Source organism: Somniosus microcephalus, chromosome 21, assembly GCF_052327205.1.
Source record: "Somniosus microcephalus isolate GS21.2 chromosome 21, FLI_Smic_1.0, whole genome shotgun sequence".
NCBI lineage: Eukaryota > Metazoa > Chordata > Chondrichthyes > Squaliformes > Somniosidae > Somniosus > Somniosus microcephalus.
The window spans coordinates 78,097,027-78,112,349 of NC_141007.1; positions in this window are offsets into that span (position 1 = coordinate 78,097,027).

Here is a 15,323-nt window from a genome sequence, read left to right on the forward strand (position 1 = left end):
GGTTAGCAAAGCATATGAGATCTTGGGCTTCATAAATAGAGGTATTGAGTACAAAAGTAGAGAAGTTATGCTGAACCTTTATAAAGCGCTGGTTAGGCCACAACTGGAGTATTGTGTCCAGTTCTGGTCACCACACTTTAGGAAGATTGTGAAGGCCCTTGAGAGGGTGCAGAGGAGATTTACCAGAATGGATCCGGGGATGGGGGATCTTAGCTACAAGGACAGGTTGGAGAAGCTGGATTTGTTTTATTAGAGCAAAGGAGGTTGAGGGGTGATTTGATAGAGGTGTACAAGATTATGACGGGTTTGGATAGGCTAGACGGGGAAAGGCTGTTCCCACTAATTGATGGTGGAAGCGGAGACACTCAATGTTTTCAAGGGGAGACTGGGTAGGCACTTGAGGGAAATAAACTTGCAGGGCTACGGGGATAGAGCGGGGGAATGGGACTGACTGGATTGCTCTACAGAGAGCTAGCACCGACTCGATGGGCTCAATGGCCTCCTTCTGTGCCGTTATGACTATGATATGTGAGATGAAGGGTGTGGAGCATAAACCCCAACAGAGACCAGTTGTGCCAAATGGCCTGTTTTGTTGCTTTTAAGTCAATGTGAGCGAAAGATTATTGAAGTAGGAACTATCGATCTCTTAGCAAAGAACACACTCAATGTTTAAATGAGGTACCTGACCTCTTCCCTTTGAACTGTTCATTTAAACGTGACTCACCCTCGCACATATTTTTTATTCATTCTCAGGATGTGGGCATTAGTGGCAGGGCCACTAATGAGCCATTTATTGCTCATCCCTGGTTGCCCAGAGAAGGTGGGGGGCCGCCTTGAACTGCTGCTAGCGGTTTGGTACAACTGAGTGGCTTGCTCGGCCCAGTTCAGAGTCAATGAGGTTGGTGTGGGACTGGAGTCACACAGAAGCCCAGACTGGGTAAGGACGGCAGGATTCCTTCCCGAAAAGGACATTGGTGAACCCGTTGGGTTTTTACAAGAATCCGACAGCTTCATGGTCATTGAGACCAGCTTTTTATTGAAACTGAATTCAAATTCTCAAACATATAGCACGAGAATATAAAATATCATCATCTTCTCACCATCCCCCCAATCACTCCTCTCTCCAGAAGTACAGCCAATTGCCCCTTGACCCCATTTACACCCTTCGCATCAATGACCTTCCCTGGGAACTTGTTCCACAACTCCGTTCCCCTTTGGGTGGAAACCTTCCCTCTGACTTAACTTCTTACTCCTAACCTTCTCATGCCTAAATGTGGGTGCCCTGGGGTTTCAACCCCTCAGCAGAGTGAAGTTCCCTGGATCAACCAGGATCATAGGGGTCATTATCAAGAACCGTCTCCACCCCATAAAGAGATATTAGGACAGATGACCAAAAGCTTGGTCATTGAGGTAGGTTTTAAGGAGTGTCTTAAAGGAGGAGAGAGAGGCAGAGGGGTTTAGGGAGGGAATTCCAGAGCTTAGGGCCCAGGCAGCTGAAGGCACGGCCGCCAATGGTGGAGCGATTAAAATCGGGGATGCTCAAGAGGCCAGAATGGGAGGAGCGTAGAGATCTCGGCGGGAGAGGGGGGGGGGGTTGTAGGGCTGGAGGAGGTTACAGAGATAGGGAGGGGCGAGGCCATGGAGGGATTTGAAGCTTTACACTGTTTGCAGTTTTGAGGTTGCGGAGTGCAGTGGCAGGAAAGATGAGGAGATGGTTCCTTTAGACACTTCTGATTAAATGCCCAGTAAAAGTCAGAGAGGAAGCTCGAGTGAAGCATCGCCCTAAGGAATGAAAGCGTGTTGACTCTTTATATTGATTAACATTGTAATTACTAAGTAACAGCTTAATAATTATAATCTTTGGTTCCTAGATAACCTTTAGTATTAAACACCATTTCAGTGTAGTCCCTAATTAATAAAGTTCTTGCATATTATTCATTTTGTACTTGCACGGTTGATGATGGAAGATAAAATAAAGTGAGCTATCTGCAGGAGTGAACTGCAGTATTAACCCTGTGCAGACCGTGGCGTCTCCAGCTTTAAACTCCTGCTACTTTCTCTCCTTTACATTTTGAGACGGGGGGACCCTGTTCGTGAAAAGACGATTCTCTGCTGGAAATTATTGATAACCACAAGCCTTGCACAGAGAGATCCCAGTGCTCGGGATCGTGTTCTGCCTTGCCTGAAGCCGGACCTGCCCATCCCTGCTGCAGGTTAGGGCGATGTGGGGGGGATTTGTCTATTGCCTATTTTAGCCGTGTGACAGGGAGATGGGGCGGAAGGGCAGTGAAACAGTAACAATTGTTATTTCATAAACCATAGAGTCACAGAATGATACAGCACAGAAGGAGGCCATTCAGCCCATCATGCCTGTGCCGGCTCTTTGAAAGAGCTATCACGTTAATCCCACTCCCCTGCTCTTTCCCCATAGCCCTGTAAATTTTTTCCCTTCGAGTATTTATCCAATTTCCTTTTGAAAGTTGTTATTGAATCTACTTCCACTGCCCTTTCAGCAGTGCATTCCAGATCACAACAACTCGCTGTGTAAAAATATGTTTCCCCATCTCCCCTCTGGTTCTTTTGCCAATCACATTAAATCTGTGTCCTCTGGTTACCGACCCTCCCGTCAGTGGAAACAGTTTCTCCCTATTTACTCTATCAAAACCCCTCATGATTTTGTTTTAACTGAACTGTTGTGCTAAGGTTTGTTAGTGCAAATCAAACACTAGATCCACATGGCCAGATCATTCCAGTTCCTGTACCAGGGCCCAGCCCAGTGGTGCTCCTGCTCCTGTACCAGGGCCCAGCTCCAGTGTAATTCCTGTTCCTGTACCAGGGCCCAGCCCAGTGGTGCTCCTGTTCCTGTACCAGGGCCCAGCCCAGTCCTGCTCCTGTTCCTGTACCAGGGCCCAGCCCAGTCCTGCTCCTGTTCCTGTACCAGGGCCCAGCCCAGTGCTGTTCCTGTACCAGGGCCCAGCCCAGTGCTGTTCCTGTACCAGGGCCCAGCCCAGTCCTGCTCCTGTCCCTGTACCAGGGCCCAGCCCAGTGGTGCTCCTGCTCCTGTACCAGGGCCCAGCCCAGTGGTGCTCCTGCTCCTGTACCAGGGCCCAGCCCAGTGGTGCTCCTGTTCCTGTTCCTGGGCCCAGTCCAGTAATGCTCCTGCTCCTGCTCCTGTACCAGGGCCCAGCCCAGTGATGCTCCTGTTCCTGTTCCTGGGCCCAGTCCAGTAATGCTCCTGTTCCTGTTCCTGGGCCCAGTCCAGTAATGCTCCTGCTCCTGTTCCTGTTCCTGGGCCCAGTCCAGTAATGCTCCTGTTCCTGTTCCTGTACCAGGGTCCAGCCCAGTGATGCTCCTGTTCCTGTACCAGGGCCCAGCCCAGTAATGCTCCTGTTCCTGTACCAGGGCCCAGCCCAGTAATGCTCCTGTTCCTGTTCCTGGGCCCAGTCCAGTAATGCTCCTGTTCCTGTTCCTGGGCCCAGTCCAGTAATGCTCCTGTTCCTGTTCCTGTACCAGGGTCCAGCCCAGTAATGCTCCTGTTCCTGTACCAGGGCCCAGCCCAGTGATGCTCCTGTTCCTGTACCAGGGCCCAGCCCAGTGATTCTCCTGTTCCTGTACCAGGGCCCAGCCCAGTGATGCTCCTGCTCCTGTTCCTGTACCAGGGCCCAGCCCAGTGATGCTCCTGCTCCTGTACCAGGGCCCAGCCCAGTGATGCTCCTGTTCCTGTTCCTGTACCAGGGCCCAGCCCAGTGATGCTCCTGCTCCTGTACCAGGGCCCAGCCCAGTGATGCTCCTGTTCCTGTACCAGGGCCCAGCTCCAGTGTAATTCCTGTTCCTATACCAGTGCCCAGCCCAGTCCTGCTCCTGCTCCTGTTCCTGTACCAGGGCCCAGCCCAGTGATGCTCCTGCTCCTGTACCAGGGCCCAGCCCAGTGATGCTCCTGTTCCTGTACCAGGGCCCAGCTCCAGTGTAATTCCTGTTCCTATACCAGTGCCCAGCCCAGTCCTGCTCCTGCTCCTGTTCCTGTTCCTGTTCCTGTACCAGGGCCCAGTCCCAGTGCTGTTCCTGTTCCTGTACCAGGGCCCAGCCCAGTGATTCTCCTGTTCCTGTACCAGGGCCCAGCCCAGTGATGCTCCTGCTCCTGTTCCTGTACCAGGGCCCAGCCCAGTGATGCTCCTGCTCCTGTACCAGGGCCCAGCCCAGTGATGCTCCTGTTCCTGTTCCTGTACCAGGGCCCAGCCCAGTGATGCTCCTGCTCCTGTACCAGGGCCCAGCCCAGTGATGCTCCTGTTCCTGTACCAGGGCCCAGCTCCAGTGTAATTCCTGTTCCTATACCAGTGCCCAGCCCAGTCCTGCTCCTGCTCCTGTTCCTGTACCAGGGCCCAGCCCAGTGATGCTCCTGCTCCTGTACCAGGGCCCAGCCCAGTGATGCTCCTGTTCCTGTACCAGGGCCCAGCTCCAGTGTAATTCCTGTTCCTATACCAGTGCCCAGCCCAGTCCTGCTCCTGCTCCTGTTCCTGTTCCTGTTCCTGTACCAGGGCCCAGTCCCAGTGCTGTTCCTGTTCCTGTACCAGGGCCCAGTCCCAGTGCTGTTCCTGTTCCTGTACCAGGGCTCAGTCCAGTGCTGTTCCTGTTCCTGTACCAGGGCCCAGTCCCAGTGCTGCTCCTGTTCCTGTTCCTGTACCAGGGCCCAGTCCAGTGCTGCTCCTGTTCCTTTACCAGGACAAAGCAGCCCGCTTGATTGGCATCCCATCCACCACCTCAAACATTCACTCCCTCCACCACCAGCGTACCGTGGCTGCAGTGTGTACCATTTACAAGATGCACTGCGGCAACTCGCCAAGGCTTCTTCGGCAGCACCTCCCAAACCCGCAAACTCTACCACCTAGAAGGACAAGGGCAGTAGGCGCATGGGAACACCATCACCTCCAAGTTCCCTTCCAAGTCACACAGCATCCTGACTTGGAAATATATCGCCATTCCTTCATCGTCGCTGGGTCAAAATCCTGGAACTCCCTCCCTAACAGCACTGTGGGAGTACCTTCACCACACGGACTGCAGCAGTTCAAGGCGGCAGCTCACCACCACCTTCTCGAGGGCAATTAGGGATGGGCAATAAATGCTGGCCTTGCCAGCGACGCCCACATCCCAGGAACAAATAAAAATAAGTTTCATATTCCAACAATATTGGATTCTACTCTATTCTAAGAATGATTTCTGTTTGTGTTAGGGGGCAATGTGAGGATAGGTTAGTTTGGGTGATTCACCCATTCTGGCCACATTTGGTGCTGAGCCTGGGTCTAGCGTGAGCCGATGGATACTGTGTGATGTGCTGCTTTGTGCTGTTAATCTGTGCCAAGTCCTTTGAGTAGGCATTAATGAGTTGAGCACACAGCTGTGGCCCGTGCTACTCATGTAAATGACACATTTGTTTTCTGGTTGCACGGTGTTGCCTCCCTATTCCAGTAGGACTTGCTAATGAATTATCCCGTCAGCCTGCCCCTTACCTGCCGTGAGCTTACTACTGTCGGAAGTCACACACAACGTTTACCAGATGGCGAGGCTCCATTGCCTGGCAACATGGAGTTACATCCCCTGCACAAACACCAACAGCGCCCTGGGGTCAAGTTCCGCTTTGTGCCCAAAATGTGCTTGAAATTACAGCGGTTAATTAGGCTTCAAGTTTCTCCTCAAATACATTTGGATAATCACCAACGTAAAATCTCCCATGAACCAGTGCAATCGGGCAGTGGAATAGAATCCTTTTTTTTTTTCTTTCCATTAAAAAGTATTCCTTGATGTGTTTAAGAGCGGTAACCTGGTGCAGTTTTATTAATACAGCTGAAAATGGGTTTATCACCCAAAATAAGTATTTTTAATAAGAGTGTCCAGTCCTCCGCCTGTGAGTAACCTGATTTAAAATCACTGAAAATGACTTATAAAAACTTTACTGAACCATTTAATAGTTTCATTGGTGTACACTAGTCAGTTTCTTCATAAATTAAATGTTTTGATATGAAAAAATGTTTTAAAATGTGCCTGTGCACCTAAGAAAATGAGCACAATTTGAAGAGTTTTCCAGAACCAGCACATTCGGAAGAATCTCGCAATTCCAACCTGGGAGCATGGCGAGTTTTGTGGGTGGGGCCTGGTCCGGGCAAATTGAATTTTGAACCAATGGAAAAGATCGTGGAAAACACGGGTGTAAGTGGTTTTGGGCATGGCTCACTTATGTTTAATATCCCCCGATCTTTTTTGTGCTGGTTCGGCCGATTCCACCCGAATTGCACTGATATAACTCGCAGAAACTCGAGCCCTCTGTGGTGCAGTTTGAATGGTGCATCTTAGGGTGTGTTTGTGTGGCAGCGTGGGTACCGGGGCAGTGGGAGGAGAGGCTGTACTGTACGGTACTGGCCTCCTGGGGCTGCTCACATCCCCCCCCCGCCCGGCCCACCACCACAAATTCAATAAGGCAGAAGTGGAACCAGCAGATCCGGAGGCAGCTCACAAGGCCCATGAAAGAGGAGGACTCTCCCTTGCTGGTGGGACAACGTAAGTCGGCCAGGTTTAAGGGCAGGTTTTCTTCTCTTGCTCTTGGGCATGAAGGATGGCCAGGGAGCAACACATGGAAAGAAATCGAGTGTGGAGGATCGCACACCTGGAACAAAGCTCACCTGATTTTCTGTCCGTTAACTTAACAACAACAACAACATGCATTTATATAGAATAGCAAAATACTGCGGATGCTGGAAATCTGAAAAAACAACAGAAAATGCTGGAAACACTCAGCAGGTCAGGCAGCATCGAGGAGAGGAGAAACAGAGTCAATGTTTCGGGTCAAACCCTTCGCCAGAACTGGAAAAGGTTAGGGAGGAGAGATTTTTAAGCAGAGGCAGGGAGGAAAGAACAGAGGGAAGGTCTGTGATAGGATGGAAGGCAGGAGAGATTAACTGACAAAAGGGATGATAATGCAAGGCAAAAGGAGAGGTAATGGGACAAGTTAAGAAACAAAAGATGGCTCTAGATGAGGTGTGGATGATGATGGCAGCAACATTAACAGCTACCATGTGAGGAAACGAGAAAAAAAGGAAATACAGGGGCCAATTTATAGTCTGAAGTTGTTGAACTCGATATTAAGTCCAGACGGCTGTAAAGTGCCTAATAGGAAGATGAGGTGCTGTTCCTCGAGCTTACGTTGAGCTTTGTTGGAACAATGTAAGAGGCCGAGGACAGAGAGATCAGAGAGGGAGTGGAGGGGAGAATTAAAGTGACAGGCGACCGGAATCTCGGGGTCATGCTTGCGGACTGAATGGAGGTATTCTGCAAAACGGTCACCCAATCTGCGTTTGGTCTCCCCAATGTAGAGGAGACCACATCGTGAGCAGCGAATACAGTATACTAGATTGTAAGAAGTACAAGTAAATCGCTGTTTCACCTGGAAGGGGTGTTTGGGGCCCTGGACAGTGGGAAGGGGGAAGGTATAAGGGCATGTGTTGCATCTCCGCTTGCACGGGAAGGTGCCGGGCGAAGGGGAAGGGGTGATAGAGGAGTGGACCAGGGTGTCGCGGAGGGAATAGTCCCTTCAGAATGCTGAAGGGGGGGAAGGGAAAGATGCGTTTGGTGGTGGGATCACGCTGGAGGTGGTGGAAATGGCGCAGGATGATCCGTTGAATGTGGAGGCTGGTGGGGTGAAAGGTGAGGACAAGGGGAACCTTATTGTGGTTCTGGGAGGGAGGGGAAGGGCAGAAGTGCGGGAAATGGAACGGACACGGTCGAGGGCCATGCCAACCATGGTAGAGGGGAATCCTCGGTTGAGGAAAAAGGAAGACATATCGGAAGCACTGGTATGGAAGGTGGCATCGTCAGAACAGATGCAGCGGAGACGGAGAAACTGGGAGAATGGAATAGAGTCCTTACAGGAAGCGGGGTGGGAGGAAGGGTAGTCCAGGTATCTGTGGGAGTCAGTGGGTTTATAGTGGATGTTGGTCGATAGCCTGTCCCCAGAAATGGAGACAGAGAAGTCGAGGAGGGAAAGGAAGAGTCAGAGATGGACCATGTGAAGGTGAGGGAAGGGTGGAAATTGGAGGCAAAGTGAATGAAATTATCTAGTTCGGGGCGAGAGCAGGAAACGGCACCGATACAGTCATCAATGTATCGGAAAAAGAGGTGAGGGAGGGGACCCGAGTAGGACTGGAACAAAGAATGTTCTGCACATCCCATGAAAAGGCAGGCATAGCTAGGGCCCATAGCAACACCTTTAATTTGGAGAAAGTGAGTGGAGTCAAAGGAGAAGTTGTTCAATGTGAGAACAAGTTCAGCCAAACGGAGGAGGGTGGTGGTGAATGGGGACTGGTTGGGCCTCTGTTCAAGGAAGAAGTGGAGCACCCGCAGGCCGTCCTGGTGGAGGATGGAGGTGTAGAGGGATTGGACGTCCATAGTGAAAAGGAGACAGTTGGGGCCAGGAAACTGGAAACTGTTAAAGTGGCGGAGGGCGTTGGAAGAGTCGCGGATGGGACTGGACAAGGGGAGAAAAAAAGAGTCGAGATAGGAAGAAATCAGTTCTGTGGGGCAAGAACAGGCTGAAACAATGGGTCTACCAGGGCAGCCCTGTTTGGATCTTGGGAAGGAAGTAGAAGTGGGCTGTACGGGGTTGAGGGACTATGAGGTTGGCGGCCGTGGAGAGCTCTCCAGAGGAGATGAGGTCTGTGACGGTCTTGGAAACACTTTCTTGATGTTCGGTAGTGGGGTTAGAGGTTCTAGAAACATAGTAAAACGTCCCAAGGCGCGTCACAGAAGCGTTATAAAACAAAAATTGACACAAACAAAAGAAGGAGATATTAGGACAGATGACCAAAAGCTTGATAGAAAGCTGGAGAGGTTTAGGGAGGGAATTCCAGAGCTTAGGGTCTAGACGGCTGAAGGCACGGCCGCCAATGGTGCAGCGATGAAAATCGGGCATGCACAAGAGGCCAGAGCTGGAGGAGCAGAGATCACGGTGGGCTGTAGGCCATGTTCCCTTTAAACTGCACAGCAGCGCAGCTCTCTGCTGGCTTTTAAACGGAAAAACCGCGCACGTGCAGTATTTTCAATAGGCCGCGCAGCCCGTTAAAGGGGCCGCGTGACCCCCAAAAAATTACCAGGATCATTGGTTTTGGGCTGGAGCAGGTTGTAGAGATAGGGAGGGGAGAGGTGATGGGTGAGCGGGACATGGTGCAAGTTAGGATACAGGCAGCAGAGCTTTGGATGAGCTGAAGTTTATGGAGGGTGGAAGAGGAAGAGGACCCCTCCACTGCCTCTGTGTTGTCCTTACCTCCAATTAAACATTGGGAACACCAAAACCATTGTCTTCGGTCCCCACCAGAAACTCCGTTCCCTCGACACTGATTCCATCCCCCTCCCTGGCCACTGTCTCAGGCGGAAACACACTGTTCATAACCTCTGACCCTGAGCTGAGCTTCCAAATCCATATCCTCTCCATCACAATGACCACCTACTGACTGCTCCCGGCTTACCTTACCTTTAACCTTCTCTGCTCTAATGAAAAAAGCCAATTCTCTGGTCTCGCTTCATCCCTGGGATCATATCAGTGAATCTCTTCTGTCCCATCTCCATGGCCTTGATATTATTCCTAAAGTGAAGCACCAAAACAGCACACAATATTCCAACTGTGGTCTAACCAATGGTTTATATATAATCACCCCTTTGGTTTTGCACTCGAGAACTATTTATAAAATCTAGGATCCCTTAAGTTTTTTTTAGTTTTATCAACCAAATTTGTCTATCTAAACCCCAAAGTCTCTCTGCTCCTGTGCCCCTTTTAAAGTTTTACTATTTAATGAGTATTTCCTCTCCTTATTCTCCATCCCAAAATTTATCACCTCACATTTTTCCACATTAGATTTCCTCTGACATTTATCTGTCCAAAATACTAACCTGTCCCTCGTCCTCCTTAAGTTGCACACAGTCCGCATCATAATTACCCACACTCCCCTATTATTGAAGGGATATAATCTTAAAATCAGAGCTTGGCCACTTAGGAGAGAAATCAGGAAGCGCTTTTTCGCACAAAAGGTAGTAGAAATCTGAAACTCTCTCCCCCAAAAGGCGGTGGATGGTGGGGGTCAATTGGAGCTTTTAAGACTGGGATTGATAGATTTTTGTTAGGTAAGGTTTCGAGGGTTATGGAGCCAAGTTGGGTAAATGGAGTTGAGGTACAGATCAGCCATGATCTAACTGAATGGTGGAACAAGCTCGACAGGCTAAATGGCCTCCTCCTGTTCCTATGTTCCTATCATCTGCAAATTTTGATAATGTGGTCCTTATACTTAAGTGAAGATCATCATTTAAATATATCGAGAAGACCAACACTGACCCTGAGGACAGCACTGTTTACATCCTCCTGTCCAAATAACATCCATTAACCACTGCCCTCTGCTCTCTGCCCTTTACCCAACTTCCTACCCATGCTGCTTCACTCCCTTTAATACCGTGGGCCTTAATATTATCAACAGGCTTCCTGTGTGGCACCTTATCAATCGCCTTTTGAAAATCCATACACACAACATCCACTGCATTTCCTTTATCAATACAGGAAACTTTCTTTCATCCGGCACGGACGGGACCGACGTGGTGCCCGTTCATCAAAAATTCCGGATAACCGAACGCTATAGTAAAAGATAGGGAGAGCTGACAGCTCCGTATAAAGCAACAAACCCTGTTGCTTAGCAACAACTGTAGAACAATGGCCTCAAGTTTCAAGCGTCTCTGTAGCTTAGCAACAGCTGCAGCCACACCCTTGCACAGCACAGATGGAAGAAGGCAAAAAAATATGAAGTAAAACCTACTCCTGAATTTTGCCGGTTAACCGAGATTTCCGACGATTTAGGTGCCGGTAAATCGAAAGTTTCCTGTACTCTGTTAAGTCCTCAAAAAAACTCGATTAGGTTTGTGAGACATTACTTACCTTTTATAAATTCACACTGGCCTTAATTATGCCATGTCATTTTAAGCTTACCCCTGCCAATGTTGGTCTATAGTTACTCATGTTGTATCCGCGTGTTAATGGAGACACGGAATGCAGGAGTTGGTTTAACAGGTGTTTACTGGACAAAGTCTGGAGGTGAACTAAAAGATACAAGACACGATACAGGCTTATATAGCCCGAGTGGCCACTACCGGCATTACAGTACACAGGGGCTCTTAAAGGCACATACACCACAATTCCTCCCCTTTTAGACAACCACTACATAACATTTTAAGTAATTGTTATTAACATGTGTACAAGAACAATAATCTACACATTTGCTGCAGTTAATCAATTATAAGTCAGTCTCTCTGGAGTAGGGTTGCAAAGGGGTGGAAAGTTTCCGGTAAATTTCCGGAAATTTTCCACGGGAAGTTTAGCTTGGGAATTTTGCCCAAAAAAGCACATGCTAGCATAATATTGTTTTTTTTGTATTTCTTTATTTTTTTTCCACAGGTCCTCTCTTAAAATTACTAACAGAGATGGAATCTTAATTATTAAGGAATTTCTTAATCAATATATGTTTATCTTCTTACTTGGCTTGTTTTAATAATTACAAGTTTTGTGTGTGACTGTGAACAAATGTGTCCTGATTGGTTGGATGAGTGGATGAGCGATTAGCTCCCTCTATTTGTAATATTTGCATATCGAATTGTGATTGGCCTGCAGGCATCTGTAAGACTGCTATAGTTTTTTTAAGATCCAGGTTAGGGGTCCTGAGGGAAGTCATTTTGTTTTCTGCTGATGTTGTGATGATGCAGTAAGTAAATCAGACTTTATACCAAATAAACCAGTTACTTGTTGAACTCTGTTGTCCTTCAATTTAAAATATACAAAATAATACACTATTGGTGATGTAGCGTCGTGTGTGTACAGGTCATGCTTCCATCACATGGAGCATCAGCAAAAATGTACTCACCCTGTTGCAATCGTGCTGATCGACCGCAGTTCGACACAGATGAATGCCCTTTATTTCTCTGCATAGAACAATGCCACGTTTACTGTCGGATGTGTGGAAGCATTTTACCCCAGGCATTAAAGATGGAAAGACTGTGTACATGTGCAAACACTGTAGAAAGCCATATGTAAAGAATGCCACAAAGATGCAGCAACCTACAACTCCAAGCAAATGACAAAGAACAAGAACACCACACTGAAGCTGCCCAACAACACTAGATGGGGTGGTGTTGTCATAATGTACAACAGCCTTCTGGAGGGAAAGGAGTGGCTGCAAGAAATGGCAATATCCCAGTCTGGGGATATGGAAACCACCATCAAGAAAATACTGCTGGATGATGTGTTTTGGGAGAGAGTGGTTAGCAGCCTTAAACTACTCACCAGTAGCATCTGCAATTGCTCAGATTGAAGGAGATGACGCTGTCTTGTCAGATGTTCTCAGGCTTTTTACTGATTTAAAAGAACAAATCAGCATTGCCCTACCCACATCCCTGCTGCTCAAAGCAGAGGAGAAGGCAATTGTTCAATTCATACAGACGCGTCAAGAATTTTGTGTCAAGCCGATTCATGCTGCAGCATACATGCTGGACCCAAAGCATGTTGGGAGACCAATACTTTCTGGAGAACAGATCAACAGCGCTTACAGTGTGATTTCTACCCTCTCACACCATCTCAATCTGGATGTGGGCAAAGTTCTGGGAAGTCTGGCAAAGTTCTCTACCAAGCAAGGTCTTTGGAATGGGGATGGGATATGGGAATCATGCAAGCATATCCGTGCACATACCTGGTGGAAGGGACTTTGTGCATCTGAGGCCCTGTCACCTATTGCATCGGTGATACTCCAAATCCCACCTTCATCAGCGGCCTCTGAACGAAACTGGTCACTTTTTGGGAATACGCATACAAAGGTGCGCAACAGGCTGACTAACAAGAGAGTGGAGAAACTGGTGGCTATCCGGGCGAACCTACAACTTATTGAGCCAGATACAGAAGTGTCCACCACACAGCTAGACACTGACACAGAGGAGGAAATGGACACGTCAGAGCCAGAGTCAGAGAATCAGGAGGAGCAATGAGGAGTAGAAGACTCATGAGTAGAAGACTCAAAGGGACAAAATAAGGACAAATTACAGGCTGACGCTCTTTTTATTTTATTTTAGATGGGTCTTTTTTGTGGGGGTTCAATAAAGTTCAAAATTATAACCTAAATAAAGTTTTGAAAGCCTGCTTTTATTTGTATGGAACAGTATGTCTATTTTGACGACAAAGATAATATAAGGGTCAGAGACAAAAACCATCAGTGTGCAAAAAAACTCAAAATTCCCATAAATTCCCCAAAATTCCCATGGAAAGTTTCCTCTTTTAAAAATTCCCAGAATTTTGCAACCCTACTCTGGAGGCTTCCTGACTCGGTCCGGATAACGCCTCGGTGGTGTAGTAGTTTTCGGTGGTGTAGTAGGTTCTTTTGGCAAGGTCGATTCGGCTTGAATGCCAGTGTCGGGTTCATCTGGTTCCAGTATCACCGGATCGGAGGTAGATACTATGGGTATCTCTGCTTCATCATTAGGCGTATAGAGTGGTGGTGTAGGTTGTCCCTTTTCGGATGACTCTATGATCTGGTCAGCATGGCGCCTTATTATGTTTTCTCCAATGTCCACGGTATACATCAGCGGTCCTAGTCGTGTGCAAATAGTTCCAGGCTGCCATTTCTCGGTACGGTAGTCCCGGGCCAAAACTTGTTGACCTATCTGGAAGGTTCTAGTTGGCCTTGCATTCATGCCTTGAAATTGCTGGTTCTCTACGTCCCTTCTGATGTTTGGCTTGATCAAATCCAGCCGGCATCTTAGTCTTCTATTGAAAAACATCATGGCGGGAGTTTGGTTTGTAACCACATGTGTTGCATTCCTGTAGGCAAACAAGAAGTTATCTAACTTATGCTGTAGATTAATGTCTTCATTACCCATAGCCTTTATGGCCTTCTTGAAGGTCTGGACAAACCTTTCAGCCAATCCATTGGTGGCGGGATGGTATGGGGCGGATGTGTAGTGCTTAACCCCATTGTTTTTTAAGAACTTCCTGAATTCTTCGGACACAAATTGCGGTCCATTATCAGAACAGATCTGTTCAGGCAGCCCATTCCTGGCAAATATGGTCCTTAATACTGTGATGGTTTTTTCTGTGGTGGTGGAGGACATCTTTATTACCTCCGGCCACTTGGAGTGTGCATCAACCGCGATTAAGAACATTGAGTCCATAAATGGACCAACAAAGTCGATGTGTACCCTTTGCCATGGAGATGAGGGCCACTCCCATGGATGTAGAGGGGCTTGTGGTGGGGCGTTTTGGACCTTCTGGCATCCTAGACAGCCCTTGGTCATTTCCTCGATGTCTCCATCGATACCTGGCCACCACACAAACGCTCTGGCTAGGTTCTTCATTTTCAGTCCACCCAGATGCCCCTCGTGAAGCTCCTTTAGCACTTTATCCTGGAGTTTGGGTGGAATCACCACTCTGGATCCACACATCAAGGTTCCTCATCACACTGACAGCTGTTCCCTTCTTTGCGAGAATGCTGGCAACAGTGGTTCGCCATGTGCTGGCCATCCCTTCACCGTTAAATCGTAGACTCGTGAGAGAGTCAGGTCATTTCTCGTTTCTTTTTCAATGGTAGAATTTGTTACTGGTAGACATTCCACTATGGTTGAGTGGAACATTTCCACTGGGTCCACTGTAGGTGCCTCTTCTACCGTTGGCAACGGTAGACGCGATAAACCGTCAGCATTTCCATGCTGTTTTGATCCTTTGTATTCTATGTCATATTGGTGTGCCCCTAGGAAAAGGGACCACCTCTGTAGCCTTTGCGCTGTCATAATGGGAACGCCCTTTTTAGGGTTGAATATGGAGACGAGGGGTTGATGGTCAGTCAACAAGGTAAATTTTTGTCCGTGTAGGTAATGGTTGAATTTCTTCACTCCCCATACCAGGCTGAGTGCTTCCCTGTCGATCTGGGCATAGTTACGCTCAGCTGAGTTCAATGAGCGTGACGCAAAAGCTATCGGCCGCTCCGAGTCATCAGGGAATCTATGCGATAATACCGCTCCTACGCCGTAAGGGGATGCATCGCACGCCAGTCTGATTGGCAGTGATGGGTTGTAATGAGCCAAAACTTCCTTGGACGTGATCAAGCCTTTACATTTATGGGAGGCACGTTTACAGTCTTCGCTCCATTTCCAAATTACTCCCGTTTGTAGCAGTTCGTTAAGAGGGTGCAGAACAGTTGACAAGTTCGGTAAAAATTTATGATAGTAATTTATCAATCCCAGGAACGACCTTAATTGTGAGACAT